We start from the raw sequence: 22,792 nt of genomic DNA, 5'->3' as shown, positions 1-22,792 counted from the left end.
GAGGTCTGCCACACCATGTGGTCACCTTCGGAGGCAAGCGGGCATCAAACTCATGAGGAAGTGGCTTAATCTTCTTAGTGCAGTGCTTTAACCCGCTGTGCCACCAGGGAGGGCCATCTCTCTCTCTCTCTTTTAAATAACATGATAGTTTATTTTTACATCATTTTGTGCATTTTCCATCTCAGTTGTAATCCCCGTGTGCTTCCCATCACCAAATCACCCATGTGCCATCACCATAGTCCAGTGCATTTTCCTCCCCCCACTGAAAATACTAGTTCTCTTATCTGATTTCCATTTTCTAGAAATTTGGTGGGATAACTCACTGATGCTCATGTTTTCTTGTTTTTACCTTTTAGATTCCTTTATCATTTGTCAGGGTGATGTTAGGGCTGACAAACAAATATGGCTTGTCTGTTATCTTCTTCTGAAAGGGAATGTTTAGTTGGAGAATTTCCCTAAGGCTATTTTCTGTGTGGAAGGGAAAGAAAAATATTGGGTGATTTCACTTATAGGTGGGATATAGGGAAACCAAACAAAGGGTCAGGAGAAAGACAAAACTTGCAAACTGATCAAAGATCTAAGGCATATATCAAGGTAGTAAGAGGACAGTCAAAACAGGGAGAGAGGAGAACAGGGACTATGCTGATAGACCACATGTGCTATGGTAGTGGGAGAACAACCGGGAAAACACCTGCAGGGAGAATCCAAATACTGTGCCAAATGACCAATGATGTAAGAAAATAAACTTAAAATGAAAAAAATATTTTCTGTATGAAGACAAGGAAAAAATACTAGAACTTTGATATTCTGTAAAATGAACGTTGAGGTGTGTAAGTAATTTTGATTCAGTAGGTGGCACTCTTTCCTAGTTTTACTCAATTCTAAATGAATGTTTGAAGGATCTAGAATAGATTTTATTTATCTTTATCCTTATTAAAGTAAATTAGCAACAAAAGAGTTCTAGTTATCACCAAATTTGGTCAAGCTTTATTTTCAAAACTTTTAAAATACTTGAGAAAATTTAAAAATTAAGATATTAAAATTAAATATCTGAATCATCTTTCCAAATTTCTGAACCAGTTGTAAAATAGTGAGTTTTGCTTTATTGAAAGCTAAAAATATTTAGAGCTTACCAGAAGCCTTCAGTATAAAAGCATTCAGATTCAAATTGTTTAGTATTTTGAAAATCTTCTGCTAGTTCATGGGCAGTTTTGTTTCATTCTCTTCTTCCTTCTCCTATATACTCATTTCTGAATAGTTCCTGAATATGTTAGCATTTTAAGCGTACTGTCTAATCTTTACATTAAACAAAGCACAATTTCTGTTTGCACTCATATATCCTATGTCCAAGAAACACATTGAACAATTAAAGAAGTACTTATATAGTTTAGGGAAATACTTAATATTTTTGGAAAATTTTGCATAATCTATAAATAATAAACAAGTACATAGAAATAGCTTTCCTTCCTGTTTTCAACTTGTAAATAGTTTATTAGTATAAATCACATTTGCAATTGTAATACATGTTCACACAATTTTTTTTAAGATTTATTTATGCATATAAAACTAGGGTCCAAGTCAGAGGTATAGGAGCGGTGAGATAATTCACAGAGAGAGTGGAAAGCAGACACCCTGGTTGATTGAAATACACTGCTGAGGGGAGCTGGGGTTGAGACAGGAGAGGTCTGCTGCACCATGTGGGTCACCTCCCTGGCTGGAAACCAATCTGTGCTGAAGCTGCTGCAGCTAGCTTCATAGGGCTGTACTCCAACACTGTTGCATCATCAGGGAGGGTCTGGGGTCACATAAATCTTATTGGGTCTGCAGCAAAACATGAGATATTAGTGCTTTAAGGAATTTTTGAGAGTATATGATCCAATTTTTAATGATTAAAATATGCATTTTTAAAATGGTAACATAATTGATCTCCTTAGAAATTGCAAAAGAATTCCACAAAGAGGTAAAACAATATTCTGTAGTTCAGTGGTAATAACCCTATGACCAAATTTGACCAAATGTAAGTAATTCAACACCTAAACTATTTGTGAAAACAATTGCAATCAATCTGGACATCTCAGTTGTGATACCATTACCATGGTGGATGGTGGCTTTCTCTTTCATTTTTCTACAAAATATGTATTTTTTCACAGAAGCATATGGCTTCCAACAAGTCTAGAATTTGTATGGATAGCCAGAAATATTTCAGGATATTTGAAGTTTCAGATGCTTATCCACAAAATTCCAGACATTCTATGTCTTCTTGTTAGTTCACTATTTGTTGCTTCAGTTTTTCAGAAACTGAGTCACATAGATTAAATTAATGCTCAATAATTCAAATATACCTTGAAGGTTGCTTTTCAAAGATGATTAGAGACTTAAAATGATAAATTCTCATAAAAATTGTATTGTCTTTTGAGATTGTCTTTTCATCTTCCATCTTTAATTTTTCAAAATTTATGATTCTATTGACTTCAAAACAGTTTAGTAGTAGGAGATAAGTGCTCCCTGATGACTCTTCCTGTTTGTTTTTCTGTCTCTGCCTCTGTGTATACAATGAAAAATATAATCTTCAAACTAAATGCAGTCTCTTTTCAAGCTATGTAACCTGAAATCAAAATTTTATATTTAAAACTTTAATGAAAACCAGTACTGCTTCAACTAAATCCGCAGTGTTGTGAAACCTATGACATTTTTCTTTCAGTTTCAAGTTCCAATATAGTGGTGCATCAATAAAAAAGTAAAATGTTGCCGATCACTAAGTGTTCAGACTAGTATATCTCTTAGATGCTTTTATTAATTCTTCCCAAATCTTTTGGTCTGAGGAAATAGTTCACTAAAAAATTTAAACAAATTCCCAAGTTCTCCCTATTTCATTGTGTTAAATCTCTAAACTTCCCTTCATTTTCTTTCTAAGAACTCACAAGGCTGGCCAGGTAATTGATTATGTTCACTTGTGAACTTTATATGATTGTGAAGTATGCAATGGCTAATGAGCATGGTAAGTCTTTCCCTCTAACTTTGATAGTTTCTATAAATTTTCCTTTTTTTCTATTTTCCATAATTTAGCTCAGTATTTTATGTTTAGACCAAGCACCTCTAAGTCCTATCTAGCAAATAGTCAGACCCTGCTGACCCATATATGCAGGCTCATTTGGTAAATTTATTCTAATGCAGTTTCAGGCAGGCAAAATTTGTTTTGGGACCATATGTTGCATATTCTGATCTTTCTATGAGTGAGTAAAGTCAATTTTCTAATTAATTTGATTGAAATGAAGGATTTCTGGTTTCTCAATCTCTGTATTCAGTAAGTCCAACAAATATTGGGTTCTATTTTTCTACTCAAGACAAACATTTTTATTTCAGAAAAGACAGAAATGTAAATGCATATATAATATTTTAAAAGAGAAACATTTACAAAGATTGAAGAGTACATTAGTGAGAGTGACTGTGAGCTCTGTTAAGGATCAAGAAAAGAGGTTAGGAAATCCTACATGAAGGAGGGTTCAAGGAATAGGTGAGAATTCGCTAAGCAGATAAAACAGGGGTGGTGATATGAAAAAGAGGGGGAGGATATTTTGAGACAGAAGCAGTAGTTGGTGCAAAGGCTGAAAGAGATTGAAAGTCTGCTTAAGTTTATACAAGCAGGGAGAGGGATTCTATGAAATGGCACTGGAGAATCTAGATTTTGAAAAACTTTTTTTTGCCATATGAGGATTTAGGACATTATCTTGAAGGTTATAGAGGATTATTAAATCACTCAGTATCTTTTAGGCAGAGGATTTTAGGCAACTTGGTGTCCAAATCTGTTTCTCTAATATTGACAGTGGCTTTAGGCTGAAACCAGAGTCACAGTGATGGTGGTGGGAGCAGAAGTATAAAAATCAGGAAACAGTATTTCAGGTGAGAGATATTCCCCACTGTTATGTCACATTATTCCCCTCAGTACAATCTCACAGCACCTGCCTGTTCAGACTCATCTCCTTTTCTGCTCTGCATTTCCTGCCTTTGCTGTGTTGCCAGTCCGACTCTACCTTGCCATCAGGTTAGTGGCTATTTCTAACTCTTTTTCTCTTGTCACGTCCTACTCAGTCATTTCCTATACCTGATGTCTTAGTAGGTGGCCTTACTTCATATTTCACAATGATTAAGTCCGGGGTTTACCCCTGAAATTAACAAGCCTAACTATTTGTGTAATCACTTCCTCTTCCTCACCTGTTTCAGTGAAAAGCATTTCCCTTCTCCTATCTCAAGGCTAATTCTTCCATCTGATGAAACCATTTCCTCTACCACTATGGGAACTTTTCTCCATTGTACAGTACATCATTTTTCATTATCTTTCTCCTCTCTTCCAATGGCTCTTTCCCTTCCACATAGCAACAGGATTCAAATCTCCCTTTTATCAATTCCGTGTCCTGCTAAATGTTTGTCTTTCTTTTCCCGCTTAGTTCCAAATTCATTTAAAAAAGTGATGATCCATGTTTAACTGTGCCATTCATTCAGTCCTTTTGAAAACAGAACTTCTCAACTCTATATAAATGGCATTAAAAAAGATTTATTTATTTATGCGTACAAAAATTGGGGTATAGGCCAGAGGTGTATGTGTGTGTGTGGTGTGTAGGGGTGTGTGTGTGTGTGTGTGTGTGTGCGTGTGTGGAGGCGGGGGGCGGAGGTGTGAGAGGATGCACCAGACATAGTGGGGAACAGAACAGGCAGACTGACTGAAATACATTGCTGAAGGGAGCAGCAGTCGAGACAGGAGAGGTCTGCTGTGCCATGTGTGTCACTTCCCTGGCCAGGGATCAAATTTATGGTGTAGTGTCAGCAGATAGCTTCATGGTGCTGTGTGCTTTAAGTCCTTGCATCACCAGGGAAGGCCCATTACCAGCATTTTGGGTAAGATAATTCCTTCTCAAGGGGTCTCTCCTGTGTCCTGTAAGATGTTTATTAACCCTAGCTGCTTGTTTAAATTGATTTTAATAAAGTAACATTAATTCACAACAATATATGTTTTAGGTACACAGCATTAAAACTTGACTTCTGTATACACCATATCATGTTCATTCACCACCAAAAATCTAGTTTCTGTCCACCATACATTTGACCTCCTTCACCCATTTCAACCACCCCTTCACCCAACTTCTTTCCCTCTGGTATCATCAAACTGTTTTAAGAGTTTATTTAGTTTTACTTATTTATTTGTTTTGCTTCTTTATATTCCATGTTTGAATGAAATCATCTCTGTATTACACTTTACAAAATAGCCTCAAAAATGGCCAGATTTCAACTGCTTTTTTAAGAGCAAATAGTATTTCACTCTCTGTGTGCGTGTAAGTGCGCACGCACACACACACATACATCTTTGGATAAATATCCCAAAGTGTTTCTGGTCACATGAATTATATGGTATTTCTATTTTTCATTTTTGAATAATCTCCTTACTGTTTTCCATAGTCACTGTATTAATTTACATACCCAACAACAATGTATGAGGGTTCCCCTTTTTCCCATACTTACCAACACATCTTTTTTCTTGTTTTTTTTATATTGATCCTGACCTCCTGTAGTAGAAGCTGGTAGTTAACAGTGCCCTCCCCTCCACCCCTAAATTGCAACAACTAAAGTGTCTCCAGATATTGCTGAATGCCTCCTTGGTTGCAGAGGTGGCAAAATCATTCTGCTTGAGAACTGCTAGTTTAATCCAGTGTATCCAAAATATTACTTCAACATGTAATTACTGTTTCAAACTACTGAGATTTTTACTATGTTTTGTATTGTTTCTTTAAAATCAGATGTACATTTTTTCACCTGTAGCACTTCTTAATTTATACTAACTACGTTTCAAATACTCACCAGCTACACGTGGCTAGTGTCTCCTTTGTTGAAGAGCACAGGTCTTGAGTGCTAGGAAATAGTATGGATATATAAATCTGGAAATAAATCCAGTAGTATGACCATAAGGAGGCATGAGTTGGTAATAGTTCACACTATGTCAGAAGATAAGATATTTGGGTAGAATTTTAGATTTAGAGCAAGAAAACAGAAGGATTGAAGAAAAACCCTAGTTCAGTGCTTTTCCACATTATTAGTCCTAATTATTATTACTTTAAATATTTTCTACACTGAACAACATGGAGAATAGGAGTGGGCAAAAGAAAGGACATTGAAAAAATAAGTTTCCCATAAGGGGGAATTAATGCTTATTAAACACTTAATTGGTAAGTAATATTAGAAGCATTATATAAGCCATCTCAACTAATCTCACCAGTACCCTTTGAAGTGACTAATTTTATTTTATAGAGAAGACAGATTTATAAAAGTCTAATAGAGGAGATGTTAAGAGACATCACTGGGATTTGAAAGAAGTCCGATGGCTTTCAAAGCCTACATTCTCTCTCTTCCTTAAAGCCTACTAATGAACATATAATCAAGCATTTGCTATTTGCTAATTTTTACAAAATAAATAAGGCGTATGTGTACAGTTCCCCAAATATTTGTTGCTACATTTGATCTGATTCCGGAAGCAAACGCATCTTACCAACGAGGTTCTAGGTCTTTATGTCGTTTAGCAAACCTGATTTGGGTCGCATTTGCTGGCAGTGACACTAAACCATGATGTTTTCGCTTAACTGTAATGGTGAGTAGAGCCAATAAATCTGTGGTTCCTTGTGATTTTTAAAAAACAAGGCAAGCTGCAGACAGTATTTTGCTGAAAAAATGGAACGCATAATCAGCAGGGAAAAGACTCAAGAAGGAGCTTTGTGACACAGTTGGGTTTCGCCCACAGACTGATAAAGCGAGTACAAAGGGGCGGGACGGTGGGAGACCGGAATCTGAGCAAGCGCAGAAACGAACCGATGCTAATAGAGGCGTGAAGGCTAGAGCGCTCTCACTTTCCCAACTGTCGTAAAGCTCCCGAGTGTCGTGCTCTCTCGGTAGAGGAGGGATTGGTTAGGCGGCGGCAGCGGTGGCGGCGGCAGCAGAACGGGAGCAGTGGCGGCGACGGTGGCGAGGTCTGCGCAGCATAGAAACGCCGGCAGCTTCGGGGAAGGAGTTCCTGCGAGGCCCAAGTAGGCATTCGGAACCCGAGCCGGGTGAGCTGGGCCGAACCGGGCGCTGCCGCTCGTACAGTTTTAGTGGCGGTGACAGACGGTGCTTTGACTATAGGGGCCTGTTAGGCCGGGCTCTGAGGCGCAGATCGCTGACTCGCGGACACATCCTCTCCTCCCCCTTACAAATCCTGTCTTCCTTTCAGGGCCGGTGAATCCCCCGCCCCCGGGAAGAGGGTGGCTAATGATTAAGGTGAGGGGGCTAAGGGGGAGGGGATCGATCGGAGGCCGCGCGTGCGCGCAACGGGGGAGGGGCCGGCCTGGAGGGGAGAAAGAGGAAGGGCTGCGGCCGCCGGAGGCTGGGGTCGGTGACCGGCCGGCTATTGCTGGCTCTTCTGTCGCTTAGGGTCCGGGTCTCCGCGGAAGGTTTAATTGTCTCCGAGGAAAGCGCTCGTCCACGGACACACCCACACCCCACAGTGAGGGCGTGTGGGTGAGGGGATTTCTTTGCCTTTTCGACTCTCCCCAGAGTCTTAGGTTGGGGGCCGAGGACCGAGGCGTGGGAGTGCGATTTGACAATGGAGCGCTGAAGGTAACCCGCACCCCGGGGGCTGGAGGGCGCTAAGTCAGTCCTGACGGTTAGGGAGTCGCCTCGAGTGATCAAGGAAATGTAGTCGGCGGAACAGCAGCCTACAAACGCGTCAGATTTCTGTGTATAGAGTTAGCGTGTTGGTCATTAAAAAAAGCAGCTCACTATTTTTATTATTGTCCTTAGTAATTCATCAGAGTCTGTGTAATGCTGCTGTGGAGATTATCTGTTCCAAATTGCAGCCAAAGGCCTGCCCCTATAATTTTTATATAAGTTACAGGTTTTTATAGATACTTCTTAACTCAAGTGTAAGTAAGTTTTAACGTTTAAAAATACCAGGAAGTATAGGGTATTCATATAATTTGTTCCTGTTTGTAGTGTGGGATGACTCCATTGTTTTATATGCTTTCCTGTTTCTTGATTTCTGTGCAGTATAAATGTGGAACTCTCGAGTGGTAGGATGCCGGCTGACTTCATTTTACAGGAGTTCTTACAGATTTTGAACCAGACTTAATTCAAACTTTTATTTCACTTGGTATTTTATGTTTAATGTTCTTGTTGGACGGACTTCTTCAAAAAGAGCAGACGCGAAAAAGATAAGCTGAGGTTCCATTTTCTTTCCTATTTTTGTTTTGTGTGTGTCATTGATTTCATGTTAGAATGTGACTTAGATGTTACAAAGAAATTCTATGACAGGATTTTGCTTAGCTTTATTGGGTGAAGGTCTACATTTTGATAATTTGTTACTATGTTTTCAGTAAAACATTCCAGGTCCTTATAAACTATGTTGCTTTTCCTATTGACCAATAGTCTTTGGTTGGGTGATGGGAAGTCCTTTCACTCTGAAAATAACCTTAAAGATTTTTTTTGAAGCATTGACTTACTATGCTTTTCGCCATTTCTTGGCGTTTAACCTTGGATAAATAGCATCTCTTTCCTAATCATTTGTTTACGGCCTCAGATTCAGAGTAGTTAGTGTTTTAAGAACTGGTGAGCATATTTATGAATTAGTCTGAACAGTATTGTAGGAAAAACTAGGAAAAGTAGTGTTTCTCCTTATTTAACCTTATTTATCTTACATATGTGAATTCTTCTGTCACTTTTCCTTTTGTTTGGTGTCTGTCACTCGCATGTTAGTTTTTTTTTTTCACTAGAGTTGATTTTTGAAGAAAGATATAATATAAATACATTGTGTGAAAATGCATTGTATTGGAGGTCATACTTAGATTTCACTTGTACAGAGAACTGAAAAACAGCAATTAGGGAACAGCAATATGCACATCTAAAGCAAAGGAATAACCAATAGACTTTTTAAATAGTTTCACTTTGAAATTTAAGGTGAATTAAAAGATTCATTACACCAAACCAATTAGATTTTTAGGCATTTATTATTTTGTCAAAGAGGGGTTTCTATGCCGTGCTTTACTTAGAGCATAATTATATGTGCCCTATTTTGACTTACCCCCGGGGGTTAGTGGTTTGGACATTTAAAAAAAAGTGACAGTACTAAAAATGACAGTAATTAAAAAATGTTATAACTTGACATTAGTATTCTGTGGGTGACATTATATTTCAAAAAGGGTAAAAGACTAGCGACAAGAACATTGGATTTTAGATTACTAAGTGCTTGCCTCGTCACTTAGATCGGTGACTTTATTGGTAATCATCCCTGGAGTTCAGATCTCTCTCAACTGCTAAATCAGTAGTGTAGGATAGATATCTCCAGTTTTTTTCTAGGTCCCAAATTTACTGGTTTGTATTTGCAGTAGGTGCTTTGGTATATATTGTTAAATAAATCATGATCCTAATTCCCAGAAAGAAATACTATACTTAAGAGTACACACACAGACATACAGAGTGCTGGAGAGAGAATGAACTCTATGGTAAGGCCATGTGTGTTGTTCCAGTAATTTTCTGTCCCATTGTAGATAATACTTATGCAATAGCTCTCATATGATACTAACACAGGAAACTTTCTTTTACTTAATGGTAATGTTCTCTAAATCATCCTGAGTAATTTTTCTTTCAAAAACCTACAGTCGTTGTTTGTTAAAACCCCAGCATTGCATTTGAATGTCTTACATCTCTCTTCTTTCTTTCCTACATCCCACAGATTCTTGGTAACAGCTGGTCGAGGTTTCTACAGGTATTCAATTCATACTGATGTGTGAGGGGTGAACTATGTATATTTCAAAACAAATATGAACTGGGCTTGTATCTTAAATAGAGGTATTGCATTATTATTTAGTAACTCAGTGAATGTTGAATATTTCATGTTCTAAGCATTGCTTTTGGTTTCCAATGAAGAAAGCATTCTACCTTCAAGGAATGGATATCCTACTGGGGGAAAACAGAGTAAGTTTCAGGTAGTATTAGGTGTTATGAAGAAAATTGGACCATGTAATGGGGAATGAATGGGTGGGACTCTAGATTGTTCAGGGAGAGGATGTTTTTAGAGCTTATATTTAACTTGCTATCAATGACTAGAAAGAATCAGACTTATTAAGTTAACAGTCTGGAGGGTTGCTGCAAAAAAAAAGGGAACAGAAAGTGCATTCCATTGGTTTTGATCTTGGAGAATTTGAAAGTGTAAAGTAACAGGTTTATCAAACATTGTAATTGCTGGTAGAGAATGTGAAAAGAAAGGTTAAAAATTCTTTATGTATAGTAACCAAAGGTAATGTGCTAACCTTGTTTAAATCTTGACTCAAGCCAATTGTAGAAAGTAATTTTTGAAATACTTTAGAGGAAACTTGAATGTGGATGGATTTTAGATGACATCAAGGAATTATTGTTAGTTTTGTTAGGGGATAGATAATTACATTATTATGTTTATATTAGAAAATGCTTGATTTTTAGAGATGGCAGCTGAAGAATGAAGCAAAATATATCTGGTATTTTCTTAAAAATACTTTAGAGTGGGCCCTCCCTGGTGGTGCAGCCGGTTAAAGCACTGCACTGAGAAGCTAAAGCCACTTCTGCATGAGTTCGATTCCCGCCTGCCCCGGAGGTGACCACATGGCGTGGCAGACCTCTCCTGACCCGCCCGCTGCTCCCCTCAGCAGTGTACTTCGTTGATCTGCCTGTTCTGCTCTCCACTCTGTCTCTGGTGAAGCCTCTCACCGCCCCTGAGCCTCTGGCCTGTACCCCAGTTCTGAATGTACAAATAAATAAATTTTTTAAAAAAATAAATATTTTAGAGTGATAAAAGGAAGGGTGAGATGAGTTAGATGAAGCAGTGTAGTATAATCTTGATAATTATTGGGTTCAGGTGATAGCTGTGTGGGAATTAGTGATACTACTCTTTTCCACTTTCATGAGGTTTGAAAAATGTCCATATTTAGGGATGACTAAAATAATTTTATACCATATTTATGTGTCTTCTTCTTCTTAGTCTTGATAAAATGTAGTGTTTTCTTCTCTTCCTAAATGTTCAGCATTTAGTCAGCTAATACGAGTGCTGCATTTCAGCTCTGTGTCAGTGCTTGAGTTACAATCAAGAGCAGAAATTTAGGACCTATGAGCAAGGAGTTTATGGTTTACTGGAGGAAGAGAGAAATGTGGACTCTGTTAATGTGATTAAACAGATTTTTGTGTTTTCCTGAGCACATACAGGCTCAGTATCTTACTGCTTAAGTGGCTGCTTAAAAAATATTTTTCTTTTGCTAGAGAATTGAAAATTGAAGAAATCTCTATGGAGTTTATGTGCCAGTCTGAATATTTATTGTGGTTATTTTCCTTATATGTATGTAGGACACCAGTATAAATCACTTTTGCCTTATTTTTAATTTTGAAAATTATTTATTTTGAAATAAATTCAAAATTGCAGAGTTTGAAAAATATATATGAGAACTCTTAAATATCCTTTACTCGGGTTACTCAGTTTTTAACATTTTGTCACATTTGCTTTCTCTTTTCTGAATTTCTTCTGAGTAAATTGCCTGCATTATGCTCATCTATATCTGATGTTTACTGTGTTGTAATGTAGACTCTTGTACAGCTACCAAATTCAGGGAATTTAACATTGATAATACTGTACTTTTATCTAATCCGTAGCTCATATTCCAATTTTGTCAATTTGTCTCAGTAATTGCATTTGTTCCTTAATAGCGTTTCTCCCCTGGGATCTAGTCCAGGATTGCAAATTGCATTTAGTTGTCATATCTCTTTAGTGACTTTAATCTGGAGGAGCGTCTTAGCTTTTCTTTACCTTTCATTACATGATGTTTTTGAAGAATCCAGGCTACACATTTTATAGAATACTTTTTTTTTTTTAAGATTTATTTATGCATACAGAACTGGAGTACAGGCCAGAGGTGAATGGGTGGTGATGGGATTCACCAAAGACAGAGTGGGGAGCAGAACAGGCAGATCGATGAAGTACACTGCTGAGGGGAGCAGTGGTTGAGTCAGGAGAGGTCCGCCATGCCATGTGGATCACCTCTGGGGCTGGGGATCCAACTTGCCCTGAAGCGGCTGTGGCTAGCTTGCAGTGCTGTGTCCTTACTAGTTGCACCACCAGGGAGGACCCAGAATACTTCTTAATTTGGTAGTGTTTGATAATTCCTTACAAATTTCTTTATAATTACATTCAGTTATGTATCTTCAGCTAGGGATTTGTATCCTTCTCAGGACATGTTATGGGAGTGTGTGTCAGTGATTAGCCTCTCACTGATTATTATTTTTTTAAGATTATTTATGCATATAGGACTGGGGTACAGGCCAGAGGTACAGGGTTGGTGAGAGGATTCACCAGAGACAGGTCAGGGAGCAGAAGAGACAGACTGATGAAGTACACTGCTGAGGGAAGCAGCAGGTGAGACAGAAGTCTGCCATGCCATGTGGTTCACCTCCCTGGCTAGGGAATCAAACTTGTGCTAAAGTGGATACGGATAGCTTCATAGTGCTGTGCTTTAACCTGTTGCACCATCAGGGAGGGCCCTCATTGATGATTTTTATTTTTAACAATATTGTTTTGTTTCTTCACAGTGTAGTTACTTCCCTCATTAAACGATCTGTGATTAACCTTGGGGTAATGTAGATATCCTGTTTCTAATCAAATCAATAGCCTAGTGAAGCTGTCTTTTCTGGATTTAAATAGATCTTTAACTCTGATGTTACAGAGTTGTTATTTTCTGACTCTTCTGTCTTTTCCACTTTACCAGTAGGCATTCTATTGTAAGAAAAGAGCAGCCCTTTATTTATCTTATCTACTATCAGTATGGACTTAATGTATTCCCTATTCTATTTGATGGGTACTATTCCATTACAGCTTTTATTTAGTTAGATGTTCAAATTATCCCCGATTTGTGCAAGGGGAGCCTCTCCACCCTGGCTCCTCTGTCTTTCTGACATATTGTCATTTTGGGGGAATATTTCCTTTCTGGCACAGCAGGATGTTCTAAGTTCATCCTATAACTTTCTTTTCTCAGGGCTGTCAGCCTTTCTCCTAAGAGCACAATTCCTTTTTATAAGGAATCCAACTTGTTTTTGAGTTATCTACTTATAACAAAGAAATAGTCTTGTCATTCCTGGATTAGGATATCATTTAAAAAAAATTTAAATTGGGCCCTCCCAGGTGGCATGACTGGTTAAAGCACAGTACTATGAAGCTAGCCACAGCCACTGCAGCACAAGTTCAATCCCGGCCAGGGAGGTGACCCACCCGCTGCTCCCCTCAGCATTGTATTTCAGTCTGTCTGCCTGTTCTGCTCCCCACTCCATCTCTGGTGAATCTTCTCACTCATCGCACTTCTGGCCTGTACCCATAAATAAATCTTAAAAAAACTTAAATTGGGGTTTTGTTAGTAGGTTTATGTTTTTATGAAGATTTTGTTATATTAAGGATTATAAATATTTAGTAGTTTATGATACCACAGAGCAAATATTTTGTTCTACTGTTCCCTTTTTAAATAAGTGAGTTCTGGTGTGGTCTTAATTATGTGGTCTTAATTCTTTTCAAATGAAAAGAAGAAAAAATGGTTATTTTACTTTTTGTGTGTAGGGAGAATGTGTGTTTGTGTATGTTTAACCACTTAATTATTAAGCTACTTAAGGTTTACATACTTAGCTGTTTTTAAGGAAGGCATTAAACATTCTGGTCTGAAGTAAATTGTTTTCTTTCAACGAGCTTTTTTTTAAAGATTTATTTATTTATGTATACAGAACTGGGGTTCAGATCAGAGGTCCAGGGGTGGAGAGAGGACTCACCAGAGACAGAGTAGGGAACAGAACAGGCAGACTCATGAAGTACACAGCTGAGGGGAGCAGATCGGGAAAGGTCTGTAATACCATGTGACCACCTCAGGTCTGAGATCAAACACCTGCTGAGTGGCTTTAGCTTCTTACTGCTGTGCTTTAACCTGCTGGGCCACCAGGGAGGAACTAGCTTTTTAAATGAAAAATTGTAATTATAATATAGAATATTACATATATTAGTGGGAATTCACAGGCAGACAATCTAGGCAGTTATTATTACATTTTACCATCCTTTCATCTGTGCATGGTTTTTACTTTTATCTTTAAAATCTGACTAGTATTTTTTTCAAGCAATATTTTGAATGATTTTTATTTAGAACCAATTAGTATCTGTACATTTCTTTAAAAGTCAGTTCCAACAGGCTTATTGTGAAAAATTGTAGTCTCCTTTACCATTCCACCTAAGCCCCTTGTTCCCCTTCCTTAGAAGAAACTCTTTCATCTATTACAACTTTTTTTTTCTGGTATTTTCATATTTCTAAATATTATGCTTACATTTCTATTTGACACTTTTTGAAAAATGAGAGTGTGAGTTTACCACTTTGTTTTTTAAAAAAATGTACAATTTTCTTAGCTAAAATACAAAGGATACCAAATTTACAAGGTACAAAGAATGTGTAGGAAAAAATAAGTCACCTTACTGTCCAGCTACCCAGTTCTTTTCTCAGATGTGCTTCCTCTTATTATTTTATGTATGTCTCTGGAGCAGTGCTTCTCAAAGTGTGGTGGGTAGACTCTTGAAAGGGTCTTCAAGTGTTTCAAGTGACTTGCTAGGTTGAAATTATTTTGTAATAGTACTAAGTTCTTCTTTGTTACTTAACTATGTTGACATTTACGATGATGGTGCAAACACAGTGGTGGGTGAGACTGCTGGCCCTACAGTGGCAAAAAATACATTAATCATCATTATATTCTTCATTAATACACATATGGTAAAAGTTTCATTTAAGAATGTGCTTTATGAAGTACTAAAATTTAATTTTATTAATCTTGACCCTGAATACCTGTCTGTTATATTTCTTGTGACAGTGGGAAGACAAAAATGTTGCTCCATCTTGTTATTAGCTACCATTTTTGGTGTGGATTGAATTTTTTTTCTTTATTGTTAGTTTACTGGGGATTGCAAAGAAATTTGAGGCAAAGATATATGTATAATTTACCATATTTAAGCAAAATGTGAGCTTTTTGCTTTTGATATTTATTGGTTTTAATAGGAGCAAGTAAGTATATTGCTAGAGGCCTGGGATCTCTTCCCAGTGGTAAAATTGTATTCAAGTATGTGAGTGTATGTAGTGTTCATATGTGGGATGAATAGGTTCACTTAATAACCTGAAGTCAGTTTTTAAAAGTCATATTTTTTATTGTAATAGTTTATTTATTTTTAAAAAATAATATAATAGTTTATTTTTACATCATTTTGTGCCTTTTTCCATCTCAGTTGTAATCCCTGTGGACTTCCCATCACCACTTCACCTGTGTGTCATCACCATAGTCCCATGTACTTCTCCCTGCCCCCCCCATTTTTGATCCTGTTCCCCATTCCACCCCAATAAAATGTCTCTGGTATATAGTTGTTCATTATTATTATTCCCCTTCACCACAACCAACACCCTCCCCAACCCCCCTTACCCCATCCTTTATGCTTCTGCTATGAGTGAAACCATCTGGTATTTTTATTTTTCTTCTGGTATTTTTATTTTTCTGGTATTTTTTTTTTCCCCACTAAGCATGTTGCTCCATCCATGTTGCTGCAAAAGGCAGGTGTTTCTCTTTTTCGATCGCTGAGTAATATTCCATTGTGTATATGTACCATATCTTTTCAATTCAGTCATCTACTTTTGGGCATTTGGATTGATTCCATGTCTTTCCAATTGTAAATAAAGCAGCAGTAAACATGGGGGTGCAGGTGTCTTTTTGAATCAGTTAGACAACTATATTTTTTAATACAAAGTAGTGTTAAATGAAGAAAATTATGTGATAAAAGATTTTTTTACAACAGATTACAAACTGACTTATGGATTTGATTGTATTTTCTATGAAATAGCATTTTAAAAAATCAACGTAAAATTCTAGACAAAATTGGGCACTTTATTGTCCATCTCTCTTCCTGTAATATTCCTTTGATTTCCCTTATTCTCCACTTGAAGAAATCTTACTTTTAAGCACCAACTTTTAAACTTCTGAGGAATTTCTTCTCGAGAATGAATAACTCTCTCTCTGTCCTCCAATGGTATTTCCCAATTACTTTTTAGTAGCTATTACATTTATTAGAACTTTAACATTCTCCCACTTAAGGAACTAAATTCTGAAAATCTCCATTGTAAATAGAAGGTGTTATGGTTGAATAACAGAATCTTATATAAAAATAAGGTCATGGTAATTGAAGTCTTGAGTGAGCATGTGAAATTTTCAATTTTAAAAGAGAGAGACCAAAGCCAGAAACTTACATAAAAACTAAGATCCCAGATATTTGTGTCAGACCTTCTTTGGCAAGTGGCTGAACTTTTGTAATCCTCTGTTCATTGAACATAATAATTTTTTTTTAAAGATTTATTTGTGTATACAGAACTGGGGTACAGGCCAGAGGCTCAGGGGCAGTGGGAGGCTTCACCAGAGACAGAGTTGGGAGCAGAACAGGCAGATCGACGAAGTACACTGCTGAGGGGAGCAGCGGGCGGGTCAGGAGAGGTCTGCCACGCCATGTGGTCACCTCCGGGGCAGGCGGTAATCGAACTCATGCGGAAGCGGCTTTAGCTTCTCAGTGCTGTGCTTTAACCCGCTGCGCCACCAGGGAGGGCCGAACATAATAATTTTTAGTGTGACTAAAATGAAGTGAGAATATAGCACATAGTTCCTTACAGACCTTACCTGCTTACACCTTCCATCACCTCGGGTGCTATCATGTGCCATTTCCCTTTTCTCCCGCTCCCCTTCTTTCTGTTCTTTTCACAGGTTAGACATGTTCCTGCCATATGATCTCTACTGTTTCTGCTGTCAGGCATGTTCTTCAGAACTGTGTGGTTTTTCTGACTAGTAACTGGCTTCTTTTTGTATGTACTTTCTATCAGAACAAAGACTGTCTATGTTCTCTTCATGGCTGATACTAGTACACAGCTAATAATAAACTCTCAATAAATATTTATTGAATGAAAATAGTACATGAATAACTGGTAGTTAATATATTAGTAATGATGTTGTCTCTAATATTAAGAAATTGCTGTAAAATTAATTTTTGTTTTCTGGGTAACATGTCCAGATTTAGTTCTGGTTCCAGATGCTTGTATGGGAAAAGTGTGGATAATCCAGCTTGCATTTTTTTGTGTCCTGTTTGCCAGGACACAATAGCTGAATTCCTCTTTTTTTTTTTTTTTTAAGATTTACTTATGCATACAGAACTGGGGTACAGGCCAGAGGTTTTGGCGACGAGGGGATTCACTAGAGACAGAATGGGGAGCAGAACAGGCAGACTGATAAAGTATACTGCTGAGTGGAGCAGTGGGCTGCCCTGGAGACAGGAGAGGTCAGCTGCGCCAGGTGGATCACCTCCCTGGCTGGGGATCAAACTTGTGTAGCAGTGGCTGTGGACAGCTTCACAGTGCTGTGCTTTACCCCGTTGTGCCATCAGGGAGGGCCTGCTGAATTCCTCTTTCTAAATCCCTCTTCTAGACTCCTGGATTATATTCTTGCATGAATGAATATTTTTCTTCAGAGAATGTAGTCTAGATAGCAGCTCTGAGGCTTTTCAGTCATCTTTATGTTCAACAAGCTTTAATTTAAACTCTTTTTTTCTTTTTTCTCTCATCATTACTAATCCTTATTTGCTTGTTTTTCTGATTATGCCCAGTAGGAAAAGCAGTGTTATGTGTATGTATGTGTATGGAAAACAAATTCCTGAAGAATGTACTACATTCTTATTTACTTATATACTATATAAGTAAATTTGTGTAGTTTTGATTTATTTGTATGGGAATCCACATTAATGTTAGGATTCTTATATTTATCTAGAATGTGAAGTTCTTTTTACTGAGTAGTTCCCTGTGGCCCTAATTATCACCTTGAGTAGTGACTGGTAGCAAAAAAGTCAAAGTTTTGTTGAATAAAGTGGCTTGTCATTAACATAGAAGGTCAGTAAATCTTTAAGTCCCCAAACCAATAAACTAGAATTGTGTTTTGCTCTTACCTCAAGGATTTTCACTTTGCCTTCAGAATACACAGGCTCAGATAAAAAAAAAGGTAATTTGATTAAAATAACCTTGGAAATCTCTAGAGTTGTATAGAAAATATAGACATACAGTCTCTAAGTTCAACATACCCTGTTTTTCTTCAGTATTAGAACAAGTCACTTTTTATTGTTAAAACACCAGATGAAGTAGTAGGCTTGTGTTTATGGTCCATATTGTGGGAAAAATAAATGACTCTAAACATTAGAATCTGACAACATAGCAAGATGCTCATTTCATGAGAGGTACATTGGAAGTGAAACCAACTAGAGAACAGTAAAATTTTATCTTTTTTGTGTTCATTTTAGGCATCTAATCATTGAGCAGAATAGCATCAAGCATAGAGATATGCTTTTTTCCTTATCTTCATGTAACTTGACTTCACATTATGGGTATGTTCTCTCTAGAGGTATTTTCCCTACTCCAGTTTTGGGTATGCCTTTAACTTCAAAAATAAAATGTTAATAACTCTTTCTGATTTTTCCTTTACAACTCTTACTCATCCTTTAGAACATACTCTTAATCAGTATTCTCCAGGATACTTATTTTGACTGACAAATTATATAGGTAGAGCAAATACAAATTTTGTTTAAATAAAGTTGTTGAACATTCAAAGGGAAACTGTTTTCCTGGACAGTTTTGCTCACCACAGTAGATCCTACTTTCTCAGGCCAGCGATCATTTTTCCTAATATAGTTTGCTGTTTTTATTTTGTTACTCCAATCTTTCCTTTGGGGCTTTAGTAGCTCAAGGTTTTGTTCTGTTTGAAGAAGATTTTGAAGTGACTCAGATAGATGAATTTGAGGGGTGTGTAAATTTAAAAACAATCATAAAGGTCAACAGGTACATGCATTATCTTGCTTAATATTTACACTTTTCTTTAATATATGTAATTCCATTATCAACTAAGAAAATATTTCCATTTTCTCTTTTTCAAATTTAGGTACAGAATTCTTAGTAACTTGCTAAAACTCATAATTTTGATGGGTCACAGGAATTTAAATTGGTAGGTTTGGCCTTATCTGAGAAGGGAATCCCAAAATTCAGGTGCTTAACCAGCATTTCTATATTATTTTTAAGGCAAACAGTAAAGGTCTATTTTTATCTCTGGATATGACTTTCTTTAGAAGAGAGGGTAGGATAGTGATTTTTTTTTTTTTTTTGTGATTGGTGTGATTAGGGAATATTTAATTCTCTGTGCTTTTTCTGTGAATTCTAATTTTCTCTTGTGAACATATTTTAAAATCAATTTAAGACATACTTTATGTAAGTACTGTATGTGTCAGTGAGTTTTTGTGAACATGTATATCCGTGTAACCAATACCTTGACATAGAACATTTCATTACCCTAGGAAGTTCTTTTTTTTTTTTTTTTGTTATCAGTCACCCCCATCTCTTGCAACAACTACTAGTCTGATTTTTTTTTTTTAAAGATTTATTTATTTATTGGTACAGAACTGGGGTACAGGCCAGAGATGGGGAGGGTGAGAGGATTCACCAGAGACAGAGTGGGGAGCAGAACAGGCAGATCGACGAAGTACACTGCTGAGGGGAGCAGCGGGCGGGTCAGGAGAGGTCTGGCTCGCCATGTGGTCACCTCCGGGGCAGGCGGGAATCGAACTCATGCGGAAGTGGCTTTAGCTTCTTAGTGTTGTGCTTTAACCCGCTGCGCCACCAGGGAGGGCCCTGATTTTTTTTTTTTAAAAGGTTTGTTATATTTATTTATGCGTACAAGAGCTGGGACATAGGCCATAGGTGGGGGAGAGGAAGGATGGGGTGGTAAGAGGATTCATCAAAGACAGAGGGAGGAGCAGAACAGTAAGACTGACTGAAATACACTGCTGAGGGGATTAACTGGTGAGACATTAGAGGTTTGCTGTGCCTTGTGGGTCAGCTCCCTGGCTGGGGATTAAATTCATGGTGCAGTGGCTGCCTATTGCTTCACAGTGCTGAGGCTTTAACTCCTTGCGCTAGGCCTACTAATCTGATTTTTTGGCATGGGTTAGTTTTGTTCTAGAACATCCTATAGTAGAATCATACAGTACTAATCCTACGTCTGATTACTTTGTTCATCAGATTTTTTCCTCTAGCATTTTATTTTAAAGATATATTTGTATTTTATGCATACAATAACTAGGGTGTACAGGCCAGAGGTTCACAGTGTAAGAGGATTCACCAGGACAGAGTGGCGAGCAAAACTGACAGATCTACTGAGAAATACACAGCTGAAAGGAACAGTGGAAGAGACAAAGAGAGGTCTGCTGTGTCATGTGGGTCCCCTCCCTGGCTGGGGATTAAACTCATGCTGCAGTGGTTGGTGATAGCTTGATAGTGCTGAGACTAAACCCCTGTGCCATCAGGGAGGCCCTCTAGCATGTGAAAAATTTCAAACAAATACAAAAGTTGAAAAAACATTGTACTGTAAACACCCATCTCCCTATCATCTCGACTCTACAATGAACAATTTGCTATTTCTACCTTTCACTTGCTTATCTATTTATTTTTCTATTTATCAAACTTAATGCATTTTAAAGTAAGTTGTAGATATCAGTGCAGTTTACCCCTAAACAGATTCAGCTTCCATATCACTAGTTGGAATTGAATATTTATTTTTAGTTATTTGTATAAAAAGTAAAATTTATATGTAGTGAAATGCATAAATCTTAAGTGTTCCATTTGCCAAGTTTTGCTGAGTGTATACAACCTTGTGACTCAAATCCTAAGGAAGAAGTTGAACATTATCCCCTCAGAAAATTCCTGCACACTAAGGATAGAGGCTTATTTTCTCCCACTAAGGAAACAAAAACAAAAGAACCCATACCCCAAATTTAACTGTTTAGATACTGCTACATCTTGCCTTATCTCAGTATTGTTTGAAATGAAAGTCTTTCTCTATTACCAACTTGAGCATCTCTTTCATTGTTTGATTTGGGTGTCACCTTCCCTGTAAAGTTTTCGCTTCCTCCTTTATATTCGTATAGAGAATGCTTTTATTTATATCATTCTACATTTTGGCTATTCATATTCCTCTGTCAGGCTATAAATAATGAACTTACAGAGCACCCTATAACTTATATCTATATCGCTGCCTTCAGATTCAGCATCAAGGTAGTTATTTGTAATTATGTGAGTAACTGTACATATAATGTCAGAATTTTTCATCATTTTTTAGCTCACCATAGATTTGTTAAATCCTACCTATTTCAAACAGTGTTTCTACCTATTTCAAACAGTGTTTCTGGTTCTCCTAAGAATGTTCCCAGTGCTTCACTGAGGTGGTTCTCTTTCAGTCTCTTGTGTAAGTCATGCAGTTTCTTACTTTTAACTTTTGATTTTGGTTTCTCTTTCTCTAGGATTAGTCCACATATGTGACTCCTTATTCATTAAAAAAAGACCAAGTCATTTTAACTTACTGATAGAAATTAGTTCAAAATATTAAATGCAATCTTATACAAAATTTAAGATCATATTTAGCAATATGGTCTATCTCCATACTTAACTCTTACAAACTGGTAAAATTTGATTTTAGACATATCTTTCCACATAAAAATATTAATATTAATCATCTTTAAGTTGGCTTCTTTCTTCTTAACAGAGATAGAACTCTAAATCATTGAATTCCAATCTCCTAGGAAACCTGGAGCCCTCTTGAAGTTCAGTTTTGGAAACTGAAAGTTTATATAACTAATCTCTAAGAGTAGTTTGGAGATTTGAAACTTTGAAAGTGGCATATTGATTGTTTGAAGAAATATCAAGAATGAAAGATTGTGCAGGTTTGTGTTTCTTGCACATTTCAGTTAGCTCACCAATAATAATTATTGTGCTTTTCATAATGAAAAATTTTGTGGAATTATTTGATAAATTATTATTTTCAAAGCACTAAAAAATCTTCATAAATATAAGTTCATTATGCCTTAAACCATAGGCTAGAATTAAAAATTAAAAACACAGCTCTCAAAAATGACAGCTGCATTCAAATTTGGCAACAGAAGCTGTCTGTCCATTTTTGATCTGTCCTGTTGTTAGGCTAACCAAGTTTGGTGATCATTTCTTGTCATTAGGGGAAGAATTTTATGCTAATTAAGATTCCTGTAAAAATCATAACAGCATTTTTTTTATTGTAATTTGCTGTTAAAGAAGTTGTGTCATTCCAGTGGAAACATAAAATGTTATTTTTCATTCCTTTAAATAAACCCTCATTTTAACTTCAAGAATGGATAATGATTGTTTTTATAAAAAATTAAAATTTGTAACACAAAAGGTGAAAGTTCCCAACACAGTGCTTTATGTAAATTTCTACCATACAATTTCAACCCCAAATTATAAAGTACATATATTTTTGTATTTTCCCCACTTAGGCATAAACATAATTTGTTTTACAAAAATGTCTTATTATAACATTTATTTGTAGCCCACCTTAAAAAGAAATTACTGATAATTTTTATGTCAGTTTGCACAGATCGTTGTTATAAAAGGCTGCTTAGCAGTTTGTCTTGCATATAATCCCTAATTTTATATTAGTTTTAAAAATTAAAGCTCAATTAAAAAAGAAATTGAAGGGCCCTCCCTGGTGGCGCAGCGGGTTGAAACACAGCACTGAGAATCTAAAGCTGCTTCAGCATGAGTTCGATTCCCGCCTGCCCCGGAGGTGACCACATGGCGCGGCAGACCTCTCCTGA

At 36.9% G+C, this 22,792-nt stretch overlaps 1 protein-coding gene across 8 annotated transcripts in view; it reads left to right on the top strand.

Annotated features, from left to right (window-relative positions):
• The first annotated feature begins 6,970 nt into the window (after positions 1-6,970).
• RNF111 (ring finger protein 111) overlaps positions 6,971-22,792 on the top strand; it is a 74,527-nt gene continuing 58,705 nt past the window's right edge. For 4 of the 8 annotated variants that reach the window (XM_012728742.1, XM_012728748.1, XM_004687734.2 and 1 more), the window contains exons 1-2: positions 6,971-7,091; positions 7,253-7,299. The gene's annotated coding sequence lies outside the window, so the exon portion shown is untranslated. Of the gene's footprint in view, positions 7,092-7,252; positions 7,300-9,952; positions 9,991-22,792 lie in introns of those variants that run through there. The other 4 variants (XM_012728743.1, XM_012728744.1, XM_004687738.2 and 1 more) reach the window with 4 other exon arrangements.

This window comes from Condylura cristata, unplaced genomic scaffold, assembly GCF_000260355.1.
Source record: "Condylura cristata isolate star-nosed mole 26May11 unplaced genomic scaffold, ConCri1.0 scaffold00023, whole genome shotgun sequence".
Lineage (NCBI taxonomy): Eukaryota > Metazoa > Chordata > Mammalia > Eulipotyphla > Talpidae > Condylura > Condylura cristata.
Note: the sequence above shows the minus strand (reverse complement) of the source record. Positions and strands in the feature narration are given on the sequence as shown.